This window comes from Acinonyx jubatus, chromosome D4, assembly GCF_027475565.1.
Source record: "Acinonyx jubatus isolate Ajub_Pintada_27869175 chromosome D4, VMU_Ajub_asm_v1.0, whole genome shotgun sequence".
In the NCBI taxonomy this organism is placed as follows: domain Eukaryota; kingdom Metazoa; phylum Chordata; class Mammalia; order Carnivora; family Felidae; genus Acinonyx; species Acinonyx jubatus.
In genome coordinates this window covers 22,515,411-22,542,454 of record NC_069391.1, presented here as the reverse complement: position 1 = coordinate 22,542,454, position 27,044 = coordinate 22,515,411, and the positions used below count along the sequence as shown (strand labels likewise).

Sequence of the window (27,044 nt, the reverse complement as noted above, 5' to 3'; positions counted from 1 at the left end):
AATGTGGTTTTTTGTTTGAGTGGGGTGTTTTGTTTAGTTTTGTTTTCTGAGACAAAGGGAAACAAAGGTAACTCAGGTGATCAATGCCTAACCACCTAAGTCTGATTCTTTGATGACATTTGTTTTACGAAACCTTGAAGAGTCTGGAAAGGTCATGGGTAAAGGGTAGTAGGGAGAGAAAGAGGAGGAGAGGCTGTCACACTGAATAAATAATCTATCCCAAGTTCCCAGCCTGGTTGCCATCACGTTAGCAGGAAAGGTGAAACTAATATTCCCTGAGGGGCAAAAGCTCAGAAGGTCAGTCCTCTTTCTTAGGGAGGTTTTTGCCTCTTTAGTTGATTCATTGGTTTAGAGTCAAGATTTTTCACTATGTCTGTCCTGGGCCTCCCTGCCACTTGTTTCACTAGAGTCCATCCGTTGTGCTTCAGTGTCACTGGAATATAGGGAAAGATAGTGACTTGTCATTTGGAGAAAGGAAATGAGGGCCATTAAGCCAAATGTTTAACTGAAGTCAAACAAGTATTAGCAATACAGTCATTGCTGATGTAGAGTTTCCACTTGTGTGAAGGAAAATGCGAAAATTGATAATGGAATGGAGCACCATCCCTTCTAACTCAGCCTAGGAATGCGTTCTTGGGTATTATAGATGAGCCTAAGGAAGATTCATTCATATTTGGACATGACACATAAGAGGTGGACTACGTGGCTTAGGCATTCATTTGTCTGCATTCATTTGTGTCTGGAAAAAGTTCAAATGAACTTTGCCTGGGAGACTACTCTCTAACTGGGATGGAATAAAAGGGCATACCTAGTACCTTGGAGTAGACAGCAGAAGAGAGGTAAAGGAGCTACTTCCCCAAGAAAGGAAAAGAAATGTAGTCATTTGGCAATGTCATCAATGTCGTCATGGTGGACAGCAGCATCAGTGATGATGCTGACTTAAAATTCTCGACAAGTTTCGTGAACATTAGATATTCAAAAGAGTGCATAGGGAAGAACAACATGAGCTAAAGTAAGACACCACAAAAATAACCAGGTAAGACTTTAAAAGCCTGGACATTCTTTGTTAGTCTTGCACAAGTGCCAGGAGAATTTATTACTACAGTCACCCTATCCAGACCTATGGTCTGGTGAGTTCTGGGAAAATCAATTTACACAAAGGAACACTATTAAAATTAGTACCACAAAATGAGCACAGAAAAAATCAGCTAGTGAAGTAGACTGAACGGAAGCAAAGCAGGTTTGTGAAGTACTTCATGTTAGCTATGTTGTAGGCAATTCACTCTCTACTTTTTTTATTCCTTTTTAAATTATCATTTAAAAATCTATTCAAATTTTAAGATTATTTTTCCCCCACAGAGGAAAAGAAACAAAAAATGATATATGTCAAAGACCCTCCTGTAGAGTTGCATTTTTATGGATTTCAATACCAGGCAAAACTAATCCACGATAACAGATACCACAATGTAATTATTTTTGGGTTGGAATGTTGGCTGGGAAGGAACATAAGGAAACTTTCTAGGGATATGAAAATGTTCTATATCTTGTGTAGTGGTCATAAGGGGTATATACATTTGTAAAAATTTATTGAACTACAAAATCAAAATTTTTACATTTTACTATATTAATTACGCCTCACTAAAAACAGTGTTAAAAATGTTTATTTTTCAACCCAAGAAGAATTGGTAATATATTGGGTCAATCTATCAGAAACACGTTATGCCTCCATTTATTCATTTGTATTTGAACACTCTCTGCATATCATTTTAAGTTTCTTCCTTAGTTAATTTAAAAATTACTTTTGTAGAAATTATAATTATTTATTTTCCATCATACTCATCAGTGGGTTGTTTCTCATATATAGCAAAATCATAGTATAGTTATTTTAACTGACTTCCTTATTTCCATTATTCTTTTCTGTCTAGGCTTTGTTGTTGTTGTTGTTGTTGTTTGTTTTTCACTGAGCATATCACTAAGAAATAATGACAGTGTTGCCTTGTTCTTGGCTTGAACTACCAAAAAGCTATTTTTAAAAATGAGGAAATATGTCATACAGTGCTATATGTCAATTACATATCAGTAAAACTGAAAGGAGGGGCGCCTGGGTGGCTCAGTCAGTTAAGCGTCAGACTTCAGCTCAGGTCATGATCTCACGGTCCGTGAGTTCGAGCCCCGCGTCAGGCTCTGGGCTGATGGCTCAGAGCCTGGAGTCTGCTTCCGATTCTGTGTCTCCCTCTCCCTCTGCCCCTCCCCCATTCATGCTCTGTCTCTCTCTGTCTCAAAAATAAATAAACGTTAAAAAAAATTTGAAAGGAAAAAAATGATGAGAGCTAATATTCCTGTCCTCTTGATAAAATGCCTTTAGCATTTGCCACTAACAGAATGTTGATGTTAGATTGAGAGACTTACTCTCATATTAAGGTATTTCTGTCTATCCTTAAGTTTTCCTTGAATTTTATCACAGATGGGTATAGAATTTTGCATCTCCAGATCCTGATTTCCTGGTTGTGAGATCAAGCCCCACCTCGGGCTCCAAGCCGTGGTGGAGCCTGCTTACGGTTCTCTCTCTCCATCTCCTTCTGTCCCTCCCCCGCTAAAATAAAGAACTTACATTCAGTGTTCTCATCATCATTTTCAATAATCCTAGCTGCAATTTTTTTTTCCTACTTAACTCAAGAAAAGAGAAAAATTAGTTAGAAATCAGGTTTGGCTGCTGTGAGAGGCCCTAGCGGAGAGTGGTTAAAATAAGGTAAATGTCCATGTAGGAGGCTAGGGCTGAGGACAGCTCAACCTTTTTCTATCTTGCTAAGATATTTACCACCCAATTTCCACAGTATGTGGTCTCCACATCATGATTTCAGATCACTGAAGTAGTTCTTAACATCATATCCACATCCTAGCCCACAGAAGAAGCATAAGAGGGAAGGAAAGGATTTGCAAAGTATACATTGCTCATATCACTGCCATCCACATTAGAATTTAGTCACATGGCCACATCTAAAATCAAAGGATCCTGAGAAATGTAGTCTTTCGCTGGATGGCCAAGTGCTAAATTAAAAATGTTATTACTATATAAAATGGGAGAACACATAAACAGCAAAAAAGAATCAGCACCTGACAGTTTTTAAAATGTTTCCAGTGAGCTGATTTAATTTTTAATTTTTAATTTCTAGTTTTGTTTCAGTGGATCAAACAATGGGATATGAATTATTTTTAGTATTTAAGTTTAGTGATAACTGATTTAATTGAAGTACACTTGACACACAATGTTCCATTAGTTTCAAGTATACAACATAGTGACTGGACAAGGCTATCTGTTATACTATTCTCACCAGAAATGTAGCTACTATCTGTCACCATACACCATATGACACTATTACAATACCATTTACTATACTCTACTTATCCTATACTCTACCTTTCATTCCTGTGATTTATTCATTCCACAACTGGAAGCCTGTATCTCCCACGTCCCTTCACCCATTTTGCCTCTCCCATCCACCCACCTCCCCTCTGGCAACCATCAGTTCGTTCTCTGTATTTATGGGTCTATTTCTGGTTTTTGTTTGCTTATTCGTTTTGCTTTTTAGATTCCACATATAAGTAAAATCACATTGTATTTGTCTTCCTCTGACTTATTTCATTTAGCATAATACCCTCTAAGTCCATCCATGTTGTCCATATGGCAAGATCTTATCCTTTTTATGGCTGAGTAATATTCCAGTGTGTGTGTGTGTGTGTGTGTGTGTGTGTGTGTGGGTGTGTGTGTGTGTGTGTGTCACTTCTTTATCCATTCATCTGTTGAAGGACACTTGGGTTGCTTTCATATCTTGGCTATTGTAAATAATGCTGCCATAAACATAGGGGTGCATATATTTTTCAAATTAGAGTTTTCAATTTTGTTGGGGGTTGGGGATAAATACCCAGTAGTGGAATTACTAGATTGTATGCTATTTCTATTTTTAGTTCTTGAGAAACCTGTATACTGTTTCCCAGTTTGCATCCCCACCAACAATGCAAGGGGATTCCCTTTTCTCTGCATCCTTGCCAACACTTGTTATTTCCTGTTCTTTTCATTCTAGCCATTCTGACAGGTATAAGGTGATATCTCATTGTGGTTTCACTTATATCTGTGTCTGTTTCATTTCATGTGTCTGTTGGCCATCTGTATGCCTTCTTTGGGAAAATGTCTGTGCAGGTCTTCTGCCCATTTTTAATTGGATTATTTGGGGGGTTTTTGGTGTTGAATCAAATAAGCTCTTTATATATTTCGGATATTAACTCCTTATTGGACATATCATTTGCAAATATCTTCTCCCTTTCAGTAGGCTGCCTTTTCATTTTGTTGATGGTTTCCTTTGCTATGCAAAAGCTTTTTATTTTGGCATAGCCCAAATGGTTTATTTTTGCTCTTGTTTCCCTTGCCTGAAGAGACCTATCTAGAAAAGTGTTGCAATGGCCAATGTCAAAGTAATCACTGCCTGTGTTTTCTTCTAGGATTTTTATGGTTTCAGGTCTCACATTTAGGTCCTTCATGAATTTTGAGTTTATTTTTGTATATGGTGTAATGAGGTAGCCCAGTGTCGTTGTTTTGCATGTAGCTGTCCAGTTTTCCCAGCAGCATTTATTGAAGACTATCTTTTCTCCACTGTATGTTCTTGCCTCCTTTGTCGTAGATGAATTAACCTTACAACTGTCGGTTTATTTCTGGGCTCTCTATTCCATTGATCTAGATATCTACTTTTGTGCCGGTTCCATACTGTTTCCATTACCACAGCTTTGTAGTTATCTTGAAAAAGTGAGATCTTTCTCAAGATTGCTTTGGCTATTCAGGATCTTTTGTGGTTCCACACATATTGACAATTTTTATACCTTAATAGATGATCATATATTTTTAAATATCCATAGATTATGAAAAAAATGTGTTCCCTTTGTAATGTACAAAGTTTTATACATATTTATAAATCCACTTTCCCATCTGTTTCTCCCTGTCTATTCTTACCTAAAGCACTTTACCTGCTGGTTACATTCCTTCCACAACCAACACTTTTGCTAGTTCCCTTTTACTTGCTTTCTAGTTTTCTACAGCTTCTCTGAATAGATGCTTAGAGATGGCAGAGTAGAAGTAGATGATAGCTTCATATATCCCACTGTCATAATTCTGTAAAATGTAATTTATTTTAGAAGTGGCTAGTTTGCTATTTTTCACTAATATTTATAGGTACCTTGGACAAATATGCCTCTTTAATAAAATAGTAGGGGCTACACTTACTCAAATAATAACTTGGGCTATATTTCAAGTTGTAGTTTCACTATGAATTCTTGTTCCTAAAAATTTTTTTTCAGGGGTTCCTAGGTGGTTTAGTCGGTTGAACGTCCAACTCTTGATTTTGGTTCAGGTCATGATCTCACAGTTTGTGGGATCAAGACCCATGTCAGGTTCTGTGCTGATAGCCAAAATTTTTATATAGTCTTCCTATATCTTCCAGTGTTAATAAAAAGCACTGTTCCATTATTGTGGCATATTTCCACTATTTTAAATTTTTTAAAAATTATATCAGTATTTATTTTATAAAATTTAAATGAAACTGTATACATTATTTAATAAATTATGTTATAATCTCAAATGTTGCCCAAAAAACTATGTAATGTTTTCTAACAAATCCAAAGTTTTTCATTTTATAAGTACAGCGTTTTGTAGAGCAGGCAAAACTGGAAAGTTAAAAATGATATGTAGACCTGCAGCTGGTGAAGAAACATACGAAAAACCCTGTAGAGTTAAAAACTACAGAGGCTGAATTCTTAGTCAGAAGATGTTTTCCCAATGTCAGGTTAATAATTTTGTGTGTCTGGCACTGTGGTTCAACTGTAAAAACAATGGAACTCCAACAAGATGGGATAGTTGTGGGGGGAGGGGAGAAAGAAAGCCAAGAAGGGCGAGGAGGATATGATTTTAACATCTGAAACTCAACTTTATAATGAGAAACAGAGGAGACATGATGTCATACTCTAGAAGGTAACTCCACTGTATTTTTTTTCAAGCTGGCTTGACCTGAGGTTTTCAACAAAGTCCAGATGGAAAGAAGGGAGAAATATATATATTCTAAGTTTGAAACAAAGACTTAAAATGGGGGGGAATGGTTCACTCATGAATTTAACATGCTTGCATTTAATGCAGACCAAGTAAAGCCACCTCATTATTCCCTCCTCCCGACCTCCTTACCCCAAACCTGTTAGCCTTACTCTGAATCTGCAGGATGCTGTCTGGCCTGGGTAGTCTCCTAACCACTGACTGAGGGAGGAGGTTCCTTTATTCCCACTGATGGAAAAGTCATCTATCGTCTTTCATCCACTGTAAAGTCTCAGGTTTGTTTTCTTGCGTTCAGTTTTTGTCCTTGTTTTGTTTGTTTGTTTTTAATTTTTTTAATGTTTTATTTATTCTTAAGAGAGAGAGAGAGAGAGAGAGACAGAGCATGAGCGAGTGAGGGGCAGAGCGAGAGAGGGATACAGAATCCGAAGCTGGCTCCAGGCTCTGAGCTGTCAGCACAGAGCCCAACACAGGGCTCAAACCCACAAGCTGTGAGATCATGACCTGAGCCAAAGCCGGTCGCCTGACCGACTAAGCCACCCAGAAGCCCCTGTCCTTGTTTTGTTTTGTTTTCATATTTTGCCCTCTCTGCAATTGGGATGGATCTTACAATCAATGATGCTTTGTGGTTTTATCGGCAAAAGTTTTTTTGGTTTGCTTACCTGCTTGCTTTTGTATTTTCCTTAGTGGAACTAAAATAATGCTGCATCCATTGTTAATGTTGTCTTAGAACTGGCCAAATACAACTCTAATAGAGATGACTGATGAAGCACAAGGGCTTTATTTGCTTTGTTTTGCTTTGCTTTGTGTTTATTCTGCAGTCACATCTTGATTGCAGAAGACACCCAGAAAGTAGCCCCCTGTGACCTGGTCTATGTTCTGTGAAAGTTCACTTCTGTGGCTACTGTTGATTATGCAACTATAAAGCCAGCAGTCATTTTTCACCTGGGGAAAGGCTGTCCATCTTCCCTGGAAGTTCTAGGTAGGGAATGTATCAACGTGCATTAGAAGCCCAGAATCTACAAAGAGGAAAGGATGGAGACTGCAGTCCCTGTCCCCCTAAAAATCCAAGATCAGGGAAACATGGGATGAACCAGGGTGCCAATGCTAGAAGTAAGTGACAAGTACAAGAAAGGAGAAGTCATTGAGAGAAAACAAAAAAGGTTGATTTTCCTTGAGAAGGTGGTGGAGCCTCAAGACAAGGCTAGGTTTTAGGGAGAAAGGCAGCTGGTGGCTAGGGGCAATAAGTCCTGCAGACTTGGCCACTCTATCATAGTGCTGAGCTGGTTGAAGAATGTGACCAAGGACAGAGCACAGCAGCCCAGCCAGGAACCACTAGGACACTGGCAGGAATCCAGACCTTCAAAACCATTTCCTAGAGTCACCTGGGAGACTCGATCAGTTGAGCGTCTGACTTCGGCTCAGGTCATGATCTCATGGGTCCGTCAGTTTGAGCCCCACATGGGGCTCTGTACTGACAGCTCAGAACCTGGAGCCTGCTTCAGATTCTGTGTTTCCCTCTCCCTCCCTGCCCCTCCCCATTCATGCTCTGTCTCTCTTTCTCAGAAGTAAACATTAAAATAATTTTTTTAATTAAAAAAATCATTTCCTCAACTGTAGACAGGCACCCATCCAGCTGAGCAGGACTAGCCTTGTAACAGCAACAACACATGGCAAAAATGAAAGCAGTAACACCAATAATCCTACTCTACTTGCTGGTCCCCCTTCTCTCCCCTGCATGCATTCAGAAGTAACACTGACACCCTCTGGACTGGGGGTGGCCCTGCATTCATGGAAAACTAATTGAAAATTAGGACACTTGCCAATCTTTGTATCCCAGCTGCTAGAGCAGATCATTTGCCTAACAGGTACTGAGTACCTGTTACAAAATCAGGCACCATAGAAGAAACTTTTAAAATGTTCCCAACCATCAATGACAAGTTGTGATTATTCTAAGGAAATAATGTCACAAGGGTTTTAAAACAATAATGTCCAAAGACACAAAGCTGATGGTCGTGGATTAAAGATTCAAACGAAGGCCAACCTGATTTGGAAAGTCATATTCTTTTCACAACACCATGCTGGCCATCTCTGAAGAGATGAGAATTCTCACAAGGTCAAGTTACTCAGAGATCTTCCACAATGCTTAACTGATTGTCTTATTCCGGATTAAATAATATAACCAATGTTTGGAATATGAAGAGGAAATAGCTGGGCCTAGAACCAGCCATCTGTCCCAGTGATGCAGAAGTCTCCAGTCAAATTTCCCTGGTTCACTGCGAACTGGGTTAATACAAAGCTTGACAAATTTAGGAGTTCCTGAAAGTTTCTAATGAGAGGTTTTCTGAAAAACAAAGGAGACCTTGACTCTACTTCCTCTGGAGGAAACACACAAGACTCTGTACAGAAGCCCTAAAAATCTGTCTTGCAGAGTCTCTTTTCATATGTCAATAAGGAAAAGTAGAGGAGTTTGTCACTAATCTACAATCCATCTACTTGGTTGCCTGAGGGGAGGTAAAGTAGGGGGATGGGCAAACCAGGTGAAGGGAGGTAGGAGATACAGGCTTCCAGTTATGGAATGAATAAGTCAGGAAAATAAAAGGCACAGCACAGGGAACATAATTGATGATATTGTAGCAGCCTTGAATGGTGACAGACGGTAGCTACACTTGCAGTGAGCATAGCAGAAGAAAAATTGAATAGCTATGTTGTACACCTGAAACTAATGTAATATTGTGTATCAACGGTACTAAAAAATTTTTTAATAAATAAAAATAAAATCCATCCACTAAAAGATTGATGGAGCACCTCTAGAACTTTCTGGACATTGAACTTCTTAAGGCCAAAGAGACCACTAACACTTTTGCATTAATTTTACATCCCTTTTCTGATTATAAAATATGATATGACTTTGTTTGAATTGTGGAATAAAAATAATTTGCATGAAGAAAAGGCAAAATAATATTTGATATTTGATTCATAATCTTCTCATGAGGTGATAAGAAAAGTTACCAGTTCAAATTACTGTTTCCAGTCATAGCTATTAAAAAATCATAATTAGTAACACACATGGAAATAGTTGTATATCCTTCTTCTGCTTAACATTACATCATGAGTTTTCCCTTAGCCATTACAAATTTCCAGAAACTGCCAACCTTGTAATTTTGGGTGTTGGCCATCAAGGATTCTAATCATAGAATAGAGAGTGAAAGGAACATAGTGCCTGCCTGCTAATATGCTCATAGAGAAAAAGGTAACCAAAGTCAGCAAGACGAGGGCATGCTTGAGAGGCAATGGGAAATCCGAAGTATTATTTCAAAAGGCATGAGTGGAAAACAAGAAATCAGAAAACATCTGTTCCAAACATTAGGGAATATGGCTAAACTAGTTAGGGATTTAAAACCCTATAGAGATTTACTGGGATAATGACTCCCAGAGGGAGGGAATCTTTTATAAACAGGGTGATTATGGAATTTTTCATTCAATCTTGAACACTATTGATAATTGGAGACAACAATGGTAAACCAGGACATTCCTAGGGAAACTGACACAAATAGTTGCCTTATTTATAGTTATTAAGGGGAACACTCTTGCACTGCTGATGGGAATGCAAACTGGTGCAGCCACTCTGGAAAACAGTACAGAGGCTTCTCAAGAAACTAAAAATAAAACTACCCTACGATCCAGCAATTGCACTATTAGGTATTTACTCAAAGGATACAAAAATACAAAAAAAAAGATTTGAAGGGGCACATGCACCCCAATGTTTATAGAAGCATTATCAACAATAGCCAAACTATGAAGAGAGCCCAAATGTCCATTGACTGATGAATGGATAAAGAAGATGTGGTATATATACAAAGGAATATTATTCAGCCATCAAAAAGAATAAAATCTTGCCATTTGCAATGATGTGGATGGAGCTAGAATGTATTATGCTAAGCAAAATAAGTCAAGGAGGGAAAGACCAATACCATATGATTTCACTCATACGTGGGATTTAAGAAACAAAACAGATAAATAAGGGAAGGGAAGAAAAGGGAAGAGGGGTAAACAAACTATAAGAGACTTTTAATGATAGAAGACAAACAGTGGGTTGATAGAGGGAGATGGTGGGTAGGAGATGGGCTACATGGGTGATGGATGCTAAGGAGGGCACTTGTGATGAGCACTGGGTATTGTATGTAAGTGATGAATCACTGAATTCTACTCCTGAAACCAATACTGTACTGCATGTTAACTAAAACTTCTTAAATAAAAATAAATGAATAAAAAATTTAAAAATTAAAAAAAAAAAGAAGATGTGAAGGTGAAGAGTTCATAAGGGCTCTCGGACTGCTTGGATTTTATTGTATTGGCAATAATTCCTCTACAGGACTATATACTAACAGTGGCATCAAGAATTCTTGTTCTGAATCTGTTTTACTCTTTTCACTATTAAATACTGTGCTACCCAAAGTTGGAAACATGCTCCAATATCATAAACACACACTCACACACACAAGAATGGTCAGTGGGATTCATGAGGCAGAAACCAGAAAGTTTCCTAGGGCAGTGGTGCACAAGTGCCCATTGATTATGTAATGTTTTCGGTGGAGACAGAACATTACATAAAAAACATTCACTGTACAGTATTCCTAAAGTCTCTGAACTGTTCTGTCAGTCCCCACATTCATCCAAGTGTATCATCATGATTCCAGGATTTCCCTGTGTACTTTTTCCATACTCTGTCCCAGGGTTGCTAAGTGGAAAATGAGATTTTGGTGGGATGAAGGAACGGGAAGTAGTGAAAGATGGGGTGGATTTATATGGAAAAAGCACCTGCATTCCCAAGGTTGCAGGATTGGCAACTCCCACCATGACTCCTTAGGGACGCGGTAGCACGTACCCATTCACCAGCATGAGTGGGTAATATGTTGGAGGCAGAGAGATGGACTTCCCAGTGTCTGAGCTGGTTGTATATTTTTGAACAGTCCTTTGCTCATTAGAGGATACCCAGAAGAGTCTTCTATTATTTCAACATTCTAATCATTTTTAATAAGGACTTTTTCTGCTTCAATCAGCTAAAGACATTTCTGTTGCATACAACTAATCCCTCTAACTGATAAACCCATTTAGAAGTAGCATGCCCTTCATTCCTCTAGTCCTTCTGGTCCAATGACTGTGTAAGTCCCTACTACCTATCTTAAGTCCTTACACCCAGAACACGTAGAGTGGCTTTCTATTTTTCCATCTAGCTTCTATTATTTTTTATATGTAGAGAAAGATATCTAGAAAATTACTTTAAACTTGAAATATATTTACACTTAAGAAGGTGTGGAACGGCGCCTGGGTGGCTCAGTGGGTTAAGCGTCTGACATCGGCTCAGGTCATGGCCTCACGGTTCGTGAGTTCAAGCCCATGTCGGGCTCTGTGCTGACAGCTCAGAACCTGGAATCTGCTTTGGATTCTGTGTTTCCCTCGCTCTCTGCACCTCCCCCCCCCCACCCACTGGCACTCCATCTCAAAAATAAATAAACATTAAAAAAAATTTTTTTAAATGAAGGTGTGGAGAGGCCTTGAGGGGACATGCCTTGACTCTGTAATGTTCCAACTTTTAATAAAAAGAATAGATTGCTATATTAAGTATGCAATAAAAATTCATTAAAAAATAATGAAACTTTAATACCTAACGTAGATCCAGCATTGTTATGTACTCAATAAATACTTGCTGGTAGAACAGGCAAAAGAAATATCAAATAATTGCAGACTGCTATTTTATAGATAAAGCAGATGGCACTGCAAACACTGAATGGCTGGCTACAGCACCACTGGTTTTGGTATGGAATGTTACATGTCCATTTTAGGACAATAAATACAATGGAAGTTTGGTAGTAGAAGGGAACTAAAATGTATGGAGACATGGTCATGCTACTTTTAGATGGCTGTGTCTATTTAGAGGCATTAGTTACAAACAACAGAATAAATTATGGCTGAATTAAGTGATAAGAAGTTTATTAAAATTGCTGGGAAGTTTTCACCTAGCAGAACAAGGGCAGGCTGAGCAACCCCAGCCAACATCACATCAGAGAACCAGTCTGGCAGACTTTGCTGCCACCACCAGAAAAGGTGAAGCCACCTACCCAAGATCCCACAGCTAAGAAGTGGTAGAACTGGGATTTAAACCCGGACAGTCTGATTCTAGACTCTTCACTACCCAATCCAGACACGTGGAATCTGTAAAATTCACTGTACGGAGAGGTATGGTTGGTATCTTTAGGATAGTGTGAGTGACTGCGTCAAGCTCTCTTGCTGGCATTTTTTATGACCTCATGTTTCACCTGAATGATCTCTCTCTGAACTACTGGTTCTCTAGGGTCTCCTGTCACTCTCGGGGCACAGTGAAGACATGGACCAGAAACAATCTTCTACCATGTCTTGTATGAGGTGTATAATAAAACACTAACAAAAGAGAGAATGCACAAGTATGCAGCAACATTCATTGGCTGTAAAAATAGATGAGAAAACTAGGGCACAAGATGGGAAAATGATATATTTGTCATCAGAATAAAGGAGACAAAAAATGTAAATGACTTGATAATCAGTTTAATGGAGCAATTAGATGTTACTGTTTTAAATCAATCATACTCTAAAATTATCCTTCCCTAAGTAGTATTTTCTATCAACAATCTCTTTCTGTGTCTCTCTCTTTTTCTCTCTCACTCCCTCCCTCCCCGAGCATTATTTCAAAGTAAAATATATGGTCCTAAGTTTTTATGGCATGTTTCCTGGTGCTCAATAATTCAGCTCTTTGGAAGGAGCTAATGTATAGCACAAATGCTATTTCGTCTTGCTAGAGTGAAATTCCAGTGGTCTACCACCTTTTTCTGTGACAAAGCTTTCTGGCTGAGCATTAACAACATTCTTTATAAAAGACATGGGACTGGGAACATGAAGAAGACCCGAGCTAAACAATGTACACACAATTATTAAGCATGATAGAACCCAAAATATGTTTGAAAAGAGATTTACTCCCTTTGTTATATACACCATAGCAATGCATGAACCTGAAACATCAATTTCTCAAACAATTTTCCAAGACTTGTAACAGTCCCATCAGATTTCACCAGATTAATCTGGTATTTAGGGAGGCCAGATCAAATATTTATAAAAGTAGGAAAAATTATTCACTAGCCTTATTTATTTTTTAGGATCGAGAGTGCCTAATGGTGTGTGGAACACACACCTTTTAAGAAATAATCTATATCATTTTACATTCTTGAACAATTCTGGGGAAGGGAGATTATTTTACACAGAGAACTGTCTGGAAATTTCCTGTAGTCTTGAAATGCTCTCTGAACATCTGTCATACTTTTGAGAATTTAGACCTAATAAGATTTCACAGCAACTATGATAGCACCAAAAATATTTGCAGTTGAGTATAATTATCAGTTTCCTGCAGGAGAGAGAGAATCTTTGTTATTAGGACAGGACTATTTGGCAATACTGAGGCAGCATAACATGGAGAAAAAAACAAAGAATTTGGAGATAGACAGGTCTGGACTGAAAAACATACAGTCAAGAATGCCTGTATGTCCATCTGGAAGCCCCCGCCAACCCTTTGTCTATAGAGATAGAAACACTTCCTTCCTCAAGGATACTATTACAAAATGAATGAAAAGTCTGCAAATAGCCATGAGCTGCTTCAAAACAAGAGTGCAGTGTAAACATCAAATTAATTCTTCTAGGGTCACAGTTCATTCATTCTTGGCCCAGGGATAAATGTGATAGCGTTTACCCAGGATGCTGAGTGGACAATTCGCCTAATCATATACAGGAAGCATTCGCTGTTTGCAACCTGGCTTGGAAATTCTGAGTATTATTACTTTCTGAAGTTATATATTATTTTAGTCTTGGTAATTTGGCTACTTTTATTAAAATAAAGACCCATTTCATGTATTCATTTATTATTGATGTCCCTCCAAACTCCAAAAAGGATTTTAAGAGACTTAAAAAGAAATGAAAGGAAAGACTAACAGAGACATTGTAAGAATGTGGTAGAATAAGTAATTATGCAAGAAAACTATGTTGAGGAAACATATTTTAATCAAACACAAGACTTAGATATTTCCACCAAATAGAGGGAAATATAAGACTTTGGTATCAAATGGCATCTGCTTAGCAGTGGTAACATTGTGGTAAAATCTCTGAGAGCAGCAATAAGATTCATAGACACTATGATGGAAATGTGTGGAAGGAAAGGAATGATCACTGACTAAAATGTCAGTGGAGCTGGATTGAGGAAAAATAATCCAGAGATTCTCAAGCCTCATCAAGTGAAAGAAAGAGCTCTGCTTAGTTGAAAGACGACGGTACAGACACTTCATCCTTCTACTCTCCTTCTCTGACTCCACACAAGGAGAGATGCATCACAAGGGCAGAAAAAGGAAGAGCCTTGATAAGAATGTACAATATGCCAACTGTGATGTTTCACATGCTCTTCGATTCACAGAGTGGAAGTAAGAGAAAAACATGCCTTGTTTCAGCAGAATGCACTCTATAAATGTATGGAACAAGGTGCATTTTGGCTAAGGGACGCCCAATAAGATAGTGCCAAGACTCAAAGAGAATCCTCTCATCTTGACTGATGATATAGGTAAACACCAGGTTTGATTAGGTCTTTCCATTTATTAAAAGAAGAAAAAAATGTTTGATGTCAATTTTGTAATCTAAAATATTTTAGTTTCTATGTTTAATTAAAATTGTTTCAATTTTAATTCATTTTAGATTTTTGTAAAAACTTACACAAATTTTTCCCAAAACCTAAAAAGAAAAAAAAATGTCAAGGAGCCCCGTGGAAAAGATGATGTATCACAAAGAAAACATATCATCAATCTGAAGACCTAAAAGAGACCCTCCTATCTTTGAAAATGATGTTGGGTGGGAAGCTAAAGGAAAATTGTTTAAAACTTGGCATCTTCAGTGGGTTGCAAAATGACAGAGCAAATATGAAAGAGGGAGAACAGGAACAGGTAAAATAGTGTAACCAACAGAGACGCCAGGACAGAAATTAGAGAGGAACGGGGGGTGGAATGAAAGAAGGAAGAACAAAAAGGAAACTGATACTGAAATAGCAGAATTAAGATCTGCAAAGAGAAGAAATGATGTGGCAAAGAAAGCAAATGTGGGAAACAACTTGAAGAGTCTTCTAAAAGAATAGCTGTAAAGGACATGACATAATTTCATGTGGGAAGTTCTAAATATCAAGGACTTACATTGAAAATCTAACCAAAGAATTAATGATGGTCACACCCACAAGACCAGAACAATTTTAAGTCATATAACTTTTCTGAACTTAAAAACATAAAGATTATTCATATCAAAAGCACGTTCTAAACGAAATTACCAATAACAGACCCATGCTGAAATTTCTGAATTACAAGGATAAAGAAAATATCCTACAAGCCTTCAGGGGCACAAAGGAAATTTTAAAAACAGCAACAGGATGCCTGGGTGGCTCAGTCAGTTAAGCAGTCAACTTCGGCTCAGGTCATGATTTTGTGGTTTGCGGGTTCAAGCCCTGGGTCAGGCTCTGTGCTGACAGCTCGAAGCCTGGAGCCTGCTTCAGATTCTGTGTCTCCCTCTCTCCCTGTCCCTCCCCTGCTTGTGCTCTGTCTCTCTCTCAAAACTGAATAAACATTTTTAAAAAATTATAAATAAAAATAAAACAACAACAACAACAACCAAAAACAAACTCCAACATTATGACATTATGCTGGCCTCAAAATTCTATTCAATAAAAAAAAGGCAAAACAAAACAGAGAAGTCCATAGGATTTTCTGGAGGTAAAGCTCTAACACAAGATTATTTCCACATGAGTAGTTATTCCTGTGTGAAAGAAAAAAAATCATCATTCCAGTTAAACAAAGCCCAGAAAATACAGAATCCAAGTGCCTTTTTTCCTTAGAGTAAATTTTTCCTTTTTAGTTATAAAATGTATGTAACAAATGTATTATAAAAAGAATATTCAGGGGCGCCTAGGTGGCTCAGTCAATGAAGCACCTGACTCTTGATTTTGGCTCAGGTCATGATCTCACAGTCGTGAGATGGAGCCTCACCTCAGCTCCACACTGGGCATCGAGCCTGCTTGGGATCCTCTCTCTCTCTCTCTTTCTCTCTCTCTCTCTCAAAACATAATATTCAAATAAGCAAGAGAAAGATAACAACCACCTATAAATCACCTTCCAGGCTTATTTAGCAATATGTCACAAATTGTTGCCCATCTCATTAAAATTCTCTTATAGCGTCATTTACAATGTTGGGATTAGAACTTAGACTTCATTCCAATATGGAGAATAATAAATTATGGATGTGCCACCATTTATCTAACCTATTGCCTGTGATCCAAATGTCCATTTGGTCAGAAGTCCACTGCCCTCCCCCAAGATTTCACATATTCCTGCAGAATTTAAATTCCTGCAGTTATCTCTGGCTTTGACTCTAGCTCTGCACTGAGTTCATTTAGAATACGATTGCCTTGGCATGTGCTGTATCTGATCCTGTCACTTCTCTGCTACAAACCTTATTATTATTATTATTATTATTATTATTATTATTATTATTATTTAAATCCAAGTTAGTTAGCATATGATGTAATAATGATTTCAGGAGTAGAATTTAGTGATTTATCACTTCCATACAACACTCAGTGCTCATCCCAACAAGTGCCCTCTTTAATTCCCATCAAACATTTAGCCCATTCCTCCACCTACCTCCCCTCCAGCAACCCCTCAGTTTGTGCTCTGTATTTAACAGTCTCTTATGGTTTGCCTTCCTCTTTGTTTTTATCTTATTTTTTCTTCCCTTCCTCTATATTCATCTGTTGTGTTTCTTAAATTCCACATGAGTGAAATCACATATATGTCTTTCTCTGAGTTATTTCACTTAGCATAATACACTCTAGTTCCACCCACGTTGTTGCAAATGGCAAGATTTCATTCTTTTTCATTGCCGCATAGTATTTCATTGTGTATATATGTGCTGTGTGTATATATACATACATATATATATGTATATGTATATATACACACACACATACATACATACCACATCTTCTTTATCTACATCATCTTTATTCATCAGTTGATGGACATTTAGGCTCTTTCCATAATTTGGCTATTGTTGAAAGTGCTGCTATAAACATTGGGGTACATGTACCCTTATGCATCAGAACTCCTGTAACATTTGGGTAGATTCCAAGCAGTGCTATTACTGGATCATAGGGTAGTTTTGCTTTTAATTTTTTGAGGAATCTCCATACTTTTCTCCAGAGTGGCTGCACCAGTTTGCATCCCCACCAACAGTGCAAGAGGGTTCCCTTTTCTCTGCATTCTTACCAATGTCTGTCATTGCCTGAGTTGTTAATTTTAGCCATTCTGAGAGGTGTGAGGTGGTATCTCATTATGGTTTTGATTTGTATTTCCCTGATGATGAGTGATGCTGAGCATCTCTTCGTGTGTCTGTTGGCCATCTGGATGTCTTTGGAAAAGTGTCTGCTCATTCTGCCACAAACCTTTTAATAAGTACTTTTCCATTGCCCTTGTAATAAAGTGTAAATTACTCAGCTTGACTTACAAATCCTGCATGTGCCTCCATTTCCAGACACTGCCCCCTCCCAACTGCCTACTCTCCTCTTTTCTCCTATGTTCCAACCACATGAACAATTGATTTTAGCTTCCCAAAGAGTCAAATTCCTTCTTACCTCCAGACCTCTGCAAGTTGTTCAAAAAATATTTACTAATCTATATTTCTATGCACTTTGCTTTAGGCCTGAAGGGCCTGGTCCAGAACAGACAAACCAGAACACATAGCGAGAACACAGATTTTAATATATGTAAGAATTTAATATGCTATAAAGTGTCACATATCAGTGGGAACATAATTAATTATCTAACAAATATTATGCAAGAATATTGGCCTCCACTGAGGAAAAAAAGTTAAGAATAATAAAGTTGAAAGCCCTACTTAATACTAGATATAAAAATTAACAAGCCAGATTTAAGATGTACATATGAAATACACATCTCAATGTACATATGAAACCATTAAAAACTGGAAGATATTACAACTGGTTAATTGACCTTGAGGTGTGAAAGGAAGTTCTAAGCATATAGCAATAGAGTTATCTTTAAAGGAAAAGTTTAACATATTCAATAACATAAAAATCAAGAGCTTTGGCAATTAGGGGAAACAAAGAGCAAACAAACTGAGCAATATCGTGTTAGTTGTAATGAATGCTTTATATTTTATTGTATTCCCAGCTCACAGAGAAGGTCCCAATCCATATAACCCAGCAATTCTGTGGCCTCATCTCCCCCACGCTTATGTCCTCCCCAGCAACTCTTGGCCACATGAACTCCTTCCTGTCCTTCAACCCACCCTGCTTCTACCTCATTGCCTTAGCCCTTGCTTTGCTTTCCTTTGGGTTTTCTTTTCCCACTTACCTGCAAACCTTGCTTCTGCCTTTGTGTATTCTTTCCTATTGCTGCTATAACAAATTACCACCAGCTTAGTGGCTTAAAAACCTCATAAATTTAGGGGCACCTGGGTGGCTCAGTTGGTTAAGCATCCAACTCTTGATTTTGGCGCAGGTCATGATCTCTCAGTTCATGAGACCAAGCCTCATGTTGGGTTCTGAGCTGATGGTAGGAAACCTGCTTGGGATTCCCTCTCCCCCTCTCTCTGCCTCTCAAAATAAATAAACTAAAAAAAAATTTTAAACCCATGTAAATTTATTACCTTATACTTCTGGAGTTTAGAAATCCTAAGACCCAGGTGCCAGCAGAGCTGTACTCCTTCTGGAGGTTCTAGAACAGAATCTGTTTGCATGCCTTTTTCACCTTCTAGAAGCTGCACAGGCAGCTTCTTTGGTTCACGGCCCCTTCCTGCATCTTCAAGCCAGCAGCATAGAATCTTCAAATCTCCTTGACTCTACTTCCCCATGTTGCATCTCCTTCTCTGACTGACCTCCCACCCCCCTCTCGTAACAATCCCTTACAGTGGGCCTAATCTTCCCATCTCAAGGTCGTTATTAACCTAATCACACCTGAAAATCCCCTTTACATGTAAGGTAACATATGTACAAGTTTCAGAGATTCAGACATAGAAATCTTTGGAGAGGGCATTTTTCTGTCTACAAAATTTCCTTCAGATGTTGCTCAAACGTTACTTTATCAAAGAGACAACGCTACACCTAAATAAAACAGAAAGAGCTTCTGTTCCATCCCTAAACCTATGCTTCTGCTTCTCACTGTATTTTATTCTTTTGTTTAGCACTTTATACCATCTAATTTATGCAATCTCCATCAGGCCAGGGACTTTATATTATTTACCCATGGGTTCCCATAGCTAGAAGAGTGGGAAGCACATTATAGGTGCTCAATAAATGTTTGCTGAATGAATAAATGAACCAGAAAAACTAAAATGACTTGTTTCCAGGGCAAGAAAAATACCAGAGATGACAAACTCTCTTGCATTGATAAATAAATAACAAAAAGAAAGGAAGAAAGGATGGACTGCATCTCCTCAAATTGCTGTTGAATTGTGAAATCTCTCTGTTATTGGTCCGCAAAACTTTCCCTATGTCATGCATTAGATTTTCTTTAAATTTTGGCCAGAGCAGTATTAAGTCAGTGTAATGAAGGCAAGAGGTGACAAGTCTATACATTTCTCAAGAAAAATCTCAATTCTTACATGTTCCTCCTGCCTCCATGGTAACCTAAGGAAGGTAAGTATAAGCAAAATCAAAAAGGGAGAAGGGAAAAAGAATGTTGAGCCCACGTGGCCCGTTCACAACAAAAGTCTGTTCCGTTGTGATTTGTAGTCTGTTATTCAGCAGGAAAGAATCTTGGAAAAACAAGCATCTTGTTCTTGGAATGTCAGAGAGAATCAAAATAATTCAAAATCCAATCAGTGGCTTTGAACAAAACACATATTCCTTTCTCCTGTTAGATTTGGACAAGAATTCCTCACACAGTAGAATTTATAGAGCTGAAGACTACTGGAATAATGAACAAGTCTAGGAAAATCCTGAACCACCCTGACTTGCTAAGAGTTGGGGACAATGGTGCAGGGCTATAGGGGGACACCAAGGGAGAAGACGGGATAGGGCGCAATGTATGAAATGGAAGACTGAATTCTGGCAAGGGAACTGCCTGCTTTGGTATTTGCATAGCAGAGTAATGACACTTGAAACCTTTGCTTTTATTTTTCCTTAAAATGCATGAAGCCACATGATTGTTATAGTCACTCTTGCTGTATAAAAATTGTCCCATGGTTTAGTGGTATAAACTACAATCATTTGATTTTGCTCACAATTTTGAGGGTCAGGAATTTGGGACAGGCTTTGCTAAGTCTCTCTTTGGGGGTCTCTCATGCCACTACATTCAGATGTCACCTGAGGCTGCCGTCACCCAAAGACTTGCCTGGCTAGACATCTGAGTTGGCTCAATCATGTAGTTGGCAAGTGCTAACCTTTGGCAAGGTCTTTATCGTATTCAATATATAATTATTAAATCCATATCACCTGCTAAGCACTGTGCTAAGTAAATAGAATTATTACTGACTGAAGTAGGAAAAAAGGAAGGAGGGAAGAGTTTATTTCAGTTTGTCACATTTCACCTTAAAAATAATGTTCTTTTTGGCATGCAGAGAAACCATGTGGTTCACTCTGGTTTTTGTCCTCCAATAGTTCAAGCATTTAAAGAGAGAACTTAAGGGGCACCTGGGTGGCTCAGTCAGTTAAGTGTCCTACTTCACCTTATGATCTCACCGTTTGTAGGTTCAAGCCCTACATCGGGCTCTGTGCTGATAGCTCAGAGCCGGCATCCTCCTTCAGATTCTGTGTCTCCCTCTCTCTCTCTACCCCTCCCCAGCTTGTGCTCTGTCTCTTAAAAATAAATAAATGTTAAAAAAATTAAATAAAAAGAGAACTTAAAAGATTAGGTTCATAGGGGCACTTGGGTGGCTCAGTTGGTTAAGTGTTGACTCTTGATTTTGGCTCAGGGCATGGTCTCACAGTTGGTTTATGAGTTTGAACCCTGTGTCAGGCTCTGTGCTGACAGCGCAAAGTCTACTTAGGATTCTCTCTCCCCCTCTCTCTCTGCTCCTTCCCCACTCTTGGGCACTCTCTCTCTAAAAAATAAATAAATAAACTTAAAAAAAGATTAGGTTCATAAATCAATGTTTGGGAATAGCAGGAAGAAGAGTATGGGGTTCTCCTTGCTGCCTGCCCATACCAGAATCATGTTCTCTTGGATAGAGTGAAGAGGGAAGGAAGTGGAAGAGATCTGCCTGGGACTTACCTCCAAAGTGGGGCCCAGAAGCATCAGAGAGAGCCATGTGGTTCCCCCAATATAGCAATTAAGCAGGGGATTCCTGGTTGGAAGAGGCTATGCAGAAAATATGGGGCTCTCAGTCCTGGCCTGAGTGGCCCAGTGCTTAAGGAGCACAGGGGCCTCCCACTAATCCCAGAGGTCTCATGAACCCCATGAGAGTTGGAGTCAAACCCACAAAAGCTAAAGATAGATTTTCTATCTGCCAGACATGATAGGACTAGAAATAGAAATCCATTTAAATAATCAAAAGTAAATCACATCTCTTCCTCATCCTCCTCCTCCCCTTCACTATACTCTCTGCCTCAGTGGTCACACTGTTTCCTCCACTTCTGTATATGTGTCTGTCTTGTCTCCCTTTGCTTCTTTCTTATAAGGACATTTGTCAAGGCATTTGGAGCCCACCCAGATAATGCAAGATAATCTCTCCATCTCAAAACCCTTAACTTAATCACACATGTAAAGGTCCTTTTTCCCTATAATCTAATATTTACAGGTTCCAGAGATTAGAAACTGGAATTTTGAGGACTTTTACTCAGCCCATCCCACCCACTGAAGGGGTTAACAGAGCATCAAGTTGGCACATTCCTCTTAAATAGACAAAAAAATAGTTATTTGTCCTATACTTCCAAATGAGGCTACGTGATGCTGCAGCTCCCTGTGTCTATTGTGAACTTACCCTGTCAAGAGCTTTTTATCATAGGCAACTCTGTCCTTTCTAACCCCATGATCATCCTTTGGGGCAATGGAAAAAATAATATAAATCCTCCTTTGGGTTCCTCATTATGTGCCTGAAAGATGTTACGATGCTTCTTTTGTAACCCCATTCATCATATCTGGGGTAAGTATGCCACTGACATTGCCATTTAATCACTCCTACTATGTAGGGTACAATTACTGTGTCAGTTTGAGCTGTTTGCATTTAATTCCATCAAAAATTATCTCATGATATCAGAATACTATGAAGAATCACAAAGGAAAATAGATGGGAAAAAAAGCTAAATTATGTACTTGAACTGAGCCTGACTCATCTCCCAAATTTGCATGTTGAGTATAGACTCAGTCCATATACCACTGAAATCATCAATATTACTAAAACATTGCAGGATTAGGATAGACACCAAAGGCCTACGTAATAAAAAGACAATTAGCATTGAAAGGCTCTTGGATTATGATGGAGATAAATCTGCCATGCTTTTAATAAATAGACCTAATTGCTTTACTTGATTATCTATTTCTTTCTTTAGTATTAAATTTACAAGAAAAAAATGAAGATCTTTAAAAGAAGCCTTAAAGATTTCATTTTTCAGCAGCCTTGTCTTTAAGGGAAAAAATTCATTTTTATAATATATTGTTTCACAAAGTGGTTTATGATAATGTCTAAACTGTTTAGATTGCTTTGGGGACACATTTTAAGCCTTCATTTAGGAAAAAAAAAACAGCTGAACCATGCATTACAGTAAATCAGTGACCTCTGGATCCTGTGTGTTGTGGGCTTGCAAATGGTTTCTTTTGCATTGCCATCGTGAATTCTTTCCCAATGAACTCTGTGCAACATAATGAATATCCATATTTTGGATATAAGAAGCCCACTTGGCCTCCAAACTGTATTATGTGAACGACAATTATTTCTTAAATACTGATTTAACATTCACAACGAAAATATACACGACTGTGTGGCATGACAGACCACTAGCCTAAGACCATCCTCTGAATCTAGATAAATAGGCAGAACCAAAACCAATGTTCTAGATCTGCGATCTTGTAAGACTAGTTGATAGAGTCTTACTCCTGCTTCCTTACACCTCCTCTTACTCAGCTCTTGGGGTTTCCAGCAAAATTCCTGGATGGCTCCAGAAGTCAAAGACAGTGAGGCATTCCCATCACAGAAATGGGTTGTACTGTTGTCAGAAACCTTGAGACTCCAGAAGCATCTGGGTTTTACTGCATGTTCATTAACAGCTTTTTCTTATTTCTACTTCCTAGGATATGCCATATCAGAACTCCATAAAGAGGAAAGGAGAACTTTCCACATTCTTTCAGAGCTAAGAAATAACTGATCATACAATAAGTAAAAAAAACAAAAAATTGAAGCAGAAATGGAAAACCAAATTATTTGAGCTAAAGACACAGATAAGCCATAAATGTTATAGTGGTTGAACTGCTAATTCCTCTTAGTGCTCTTTCTATTCCACTAGATGAAAAGATTAGTAACACTGGAAACTTTTAAGGATGACATTCAAATCCCTGGTAGTTTGATGAGGTTTTTTTTTTTACTGTAAATAATTTTGGGGAAAATTCATCTCTGGCATGCAATGGTCTTGGAATATTTTCTGCGAAAAATAAAATAAGAATGCCTTTTATTGGTATTGGTACTGGTTTATAAAGATTACAAAGAGCAGCAACACACATTATCCCATTTGATCCTCAAAGCAACTCTGCAAAGCAAACAGGAAATTCATACTATGATTACCATTTTAAAGATGAGGAAACTGAGAACCAAAAATCATAAAGCTCCTGATCAAGATCTTATAAATAGTAAATGGAAATATTAGGTCTTGATCTCAGTTCACTGTATTTCCCATTAAACCATAATGCCCCTTCATCTAACTCTTTCTCTCTTTTTTTTTTCCTGGAAAAATAAAGGCACTCCTATTTTAAAATTGAAAAGGTTGTTAGTTTTAAAGGAAAAACAAAACCTTTCTCCTTTTTAAAATTGCATGAACAATAGATCTTCATTACAGAAAAATAAGAAAAAAAACTTTGAAAGGAAAAAAGCGGGAAAAATCTCCGGGTTATCACCTAGAAACAATAACACCTAGAATTAATAACTTGGTGTATTTCCTTTTACACTATTTCCTGTGCAAGTCTGCCCATGTTAATAAATATAAATTTGCTTACAAAAATTGCACCATCTTTACAGACTGCTTTTGTGCACTGCCTTTTGCACTCAACACCTTTAGAACAACTTTTCATGTCAATATTTAAATACCAATAACTATAATTTTGATGACTACATACTATCTCATAGTATAGGTATATTTAACTTGTTTAAATGAACCCCTAAAATGCCAAATTTAAGTTGTTTCCAAATTTCTTCTATTTTATTTTAATTTTTTTAATGTTTATTTTTTTTTTAATTTTTTTTCAACGTTTTTTATTTATTTTTGGGACAGAGAGAGACAGAGCATGAACGGGGGAGGGGCAGAGAGAGAGGGAGACACAGAATCGGAAACAGGCTCCAGGCTCCGAGCCATCAGCCCAGAGCCTGACGCGGGGCTCGAACTCACGGACCGCGAGATCGTGACCTGGCTGAAGTCGGACGCTTTAACCGACTGCGCCACCCAGGCGCCCCTATTTATTTATTTTCGAGAGTAGAGAGGAGCAGAAAGAGAGAGAAACAGAGAATCCCAAGCAGGCTCTGCACTGACAGTACAGAGCCCAATGCAGGACTTGAACCCATGAACTGTGAGATCATGACCTGAACCAAAATCAAGAGTCAGACACTTAACCCGCTGAGCCACCCAAGCACCCCAGTTGACTCTATTTTAAATAAGTAATGTGAATATTGCCTTAAGAAACATCAGACAAATCTAAATTGAAGAACATTCTAGAAAATAATTGTCTTTACTCTTCAAAAAAAATCAAGGTCAGGAAACATAAATAAAAAAAAGAATTGCTCCAGAAAAAAAAGAGAACAAGCAGTAAATGACTATAAAAGACAAAACTGGATGGCAATAAACTGAACAACCTAGAGGAGATGCATAAATTCCTGGAAATATATAGTCTACCAAACTGAAACAGGAAGAAATTTTTAACAGACTCATTACCAGAAATGAAACTGAATCAGTAATCAAAAAACTCCCAACAAACAAAAGTCCAGGACTAGACGGCTTCACAGGTGAATTCTACCAAACCATTAAAAAACCTATTAATACCTATTCTTCTCAAACTTTTCCATAAAATAGAAGAGGAAAGAAAACTTTCAAATTCATTCTATGAAGCCAGTCATAGAAGTCAGGTATCAAAACCAGATAATTATATCACAAAAAGGAAAACTACAGACCAATATCTTGATGAACATAGATGAAAAAAAATCCTCAACAAAATATTAGCAAAATGTGGGGCGCCTGGGTGGCGCAGTCGCTTAAGCGTCCGACTTCAGCCAGGTCACGATCTCGCGGTCCGTGAGTTCGAGCCCCGCGTCAGGCTCTGGGCTGATGGCTTGGAGCCTGGAGCCTGTTTCCGATTCTGTGTCTCCCTCTCTCTCTGCCCCTCCCCCGTTCATGCTCTGTCTCTCTCTGTCCCAAAAATAAAAAAAATAAAAAATAAAAAAATGTTAGCAAAATGAATCCAACAATACATTTAAAAAAATCTTTCACCATGATCAAGTAGGATTTATTCCAGGCATGCAAGGGTGGTTCAATATTCACAAATCAATCACCCTGATACATAACATCAATTAAGAGAAAGAATAAAACCGTAAGATCATTTCAATAAATGCAGAGAAAAGCAATTGACAAAGTACAAATTCCATCCATGATAAATACACTCAACAAAGTAGGTTTAGAGGGAACATACCTTAACATAATAAAAGCTTTATATGCAAAACCCACAGAAAACATCATCCTCAATAGAGAAAAACTGAGAGCTTTTCTCCTAAGGTCAAGAACAAGACAAGGATGTCTACTATCACCACTTTTATTCAGCATAGTACTGGAAGTCCTAGCCACAGCAATCAGACAAGAGAAAGGGATAACAGGCATCCAAATTGATAAAGAAGTAAAACTTTCACTATTTGCAGATGACATGATACTATATATAGAAAACCTTAAAGACTCCACTATAAAACCACTAAAACTGATAAAGGAATTCAGCAAGGTTGTAGGATACAGAATCAACGTGTAGAAATCTGTTGCATTTCTATTCTATATGCTACTAATGAAACAGCAGAAAGAAAAATTAAGAAAGCAATCCCATTTACAATTGCACCAAACATAATAAAATACCTAGGAATAAACTTAATCAAGGAGGTAAAAGACCTCTACTCTGAAAACTACAAAATATTGATCAAAGAAATTGAAGATGACACAAACAACTGGAAAGACATTCCCTGCTCATGGATCAGGGGAACAAATGCTAAAATATCCATACTACCCAAAGCAATCTACAGATTTAATGCAATCCCTATCAAAATACCATCAACATTTTTCACAGAACTAGAACAAACAATCCTAAAACATGTATGGAACCACAAAAGACCCCAAACAGCCAAAGCATTCTTGAAAAAGAAAAGCAAAACTGGAGGTATCACAATTCGAGATTTCAAGTTATATTACAAAGCTGTAGCAATCAAAACAGTTTGGTACTGGCACAAAAATAAACACATAGATCAACAGAATGGAATAGAGAGTGCATGATTATATAGTCAATTAATCTTCAATAAAGGAGGCAAAAAATAACATGGGAAAAAGACAGCCCCTTCAACAAATGGTGTTGGCAAAACTGGACAGCTACATGCAAAAGAATGAAACTGGACCACTTTCTTACACCATACACAAAAATAAACTCAAAGTGGATTAACG

General features: G+C 38.0%; 1 protein-coding gene across 1 annotated transcript in view; it reads right to left on the bottom strand.

The window, feature by feature from the left end:
• LPAR1 (lysophosphatidic acid receptor 1) overlaps positions 1 to 27,044 on the bottom strand; it is a 279,363-nt gene that overhangs the window by 240,376 nt on the left and 11,943 nt on the right. The window lies entirely within an intron of this gene.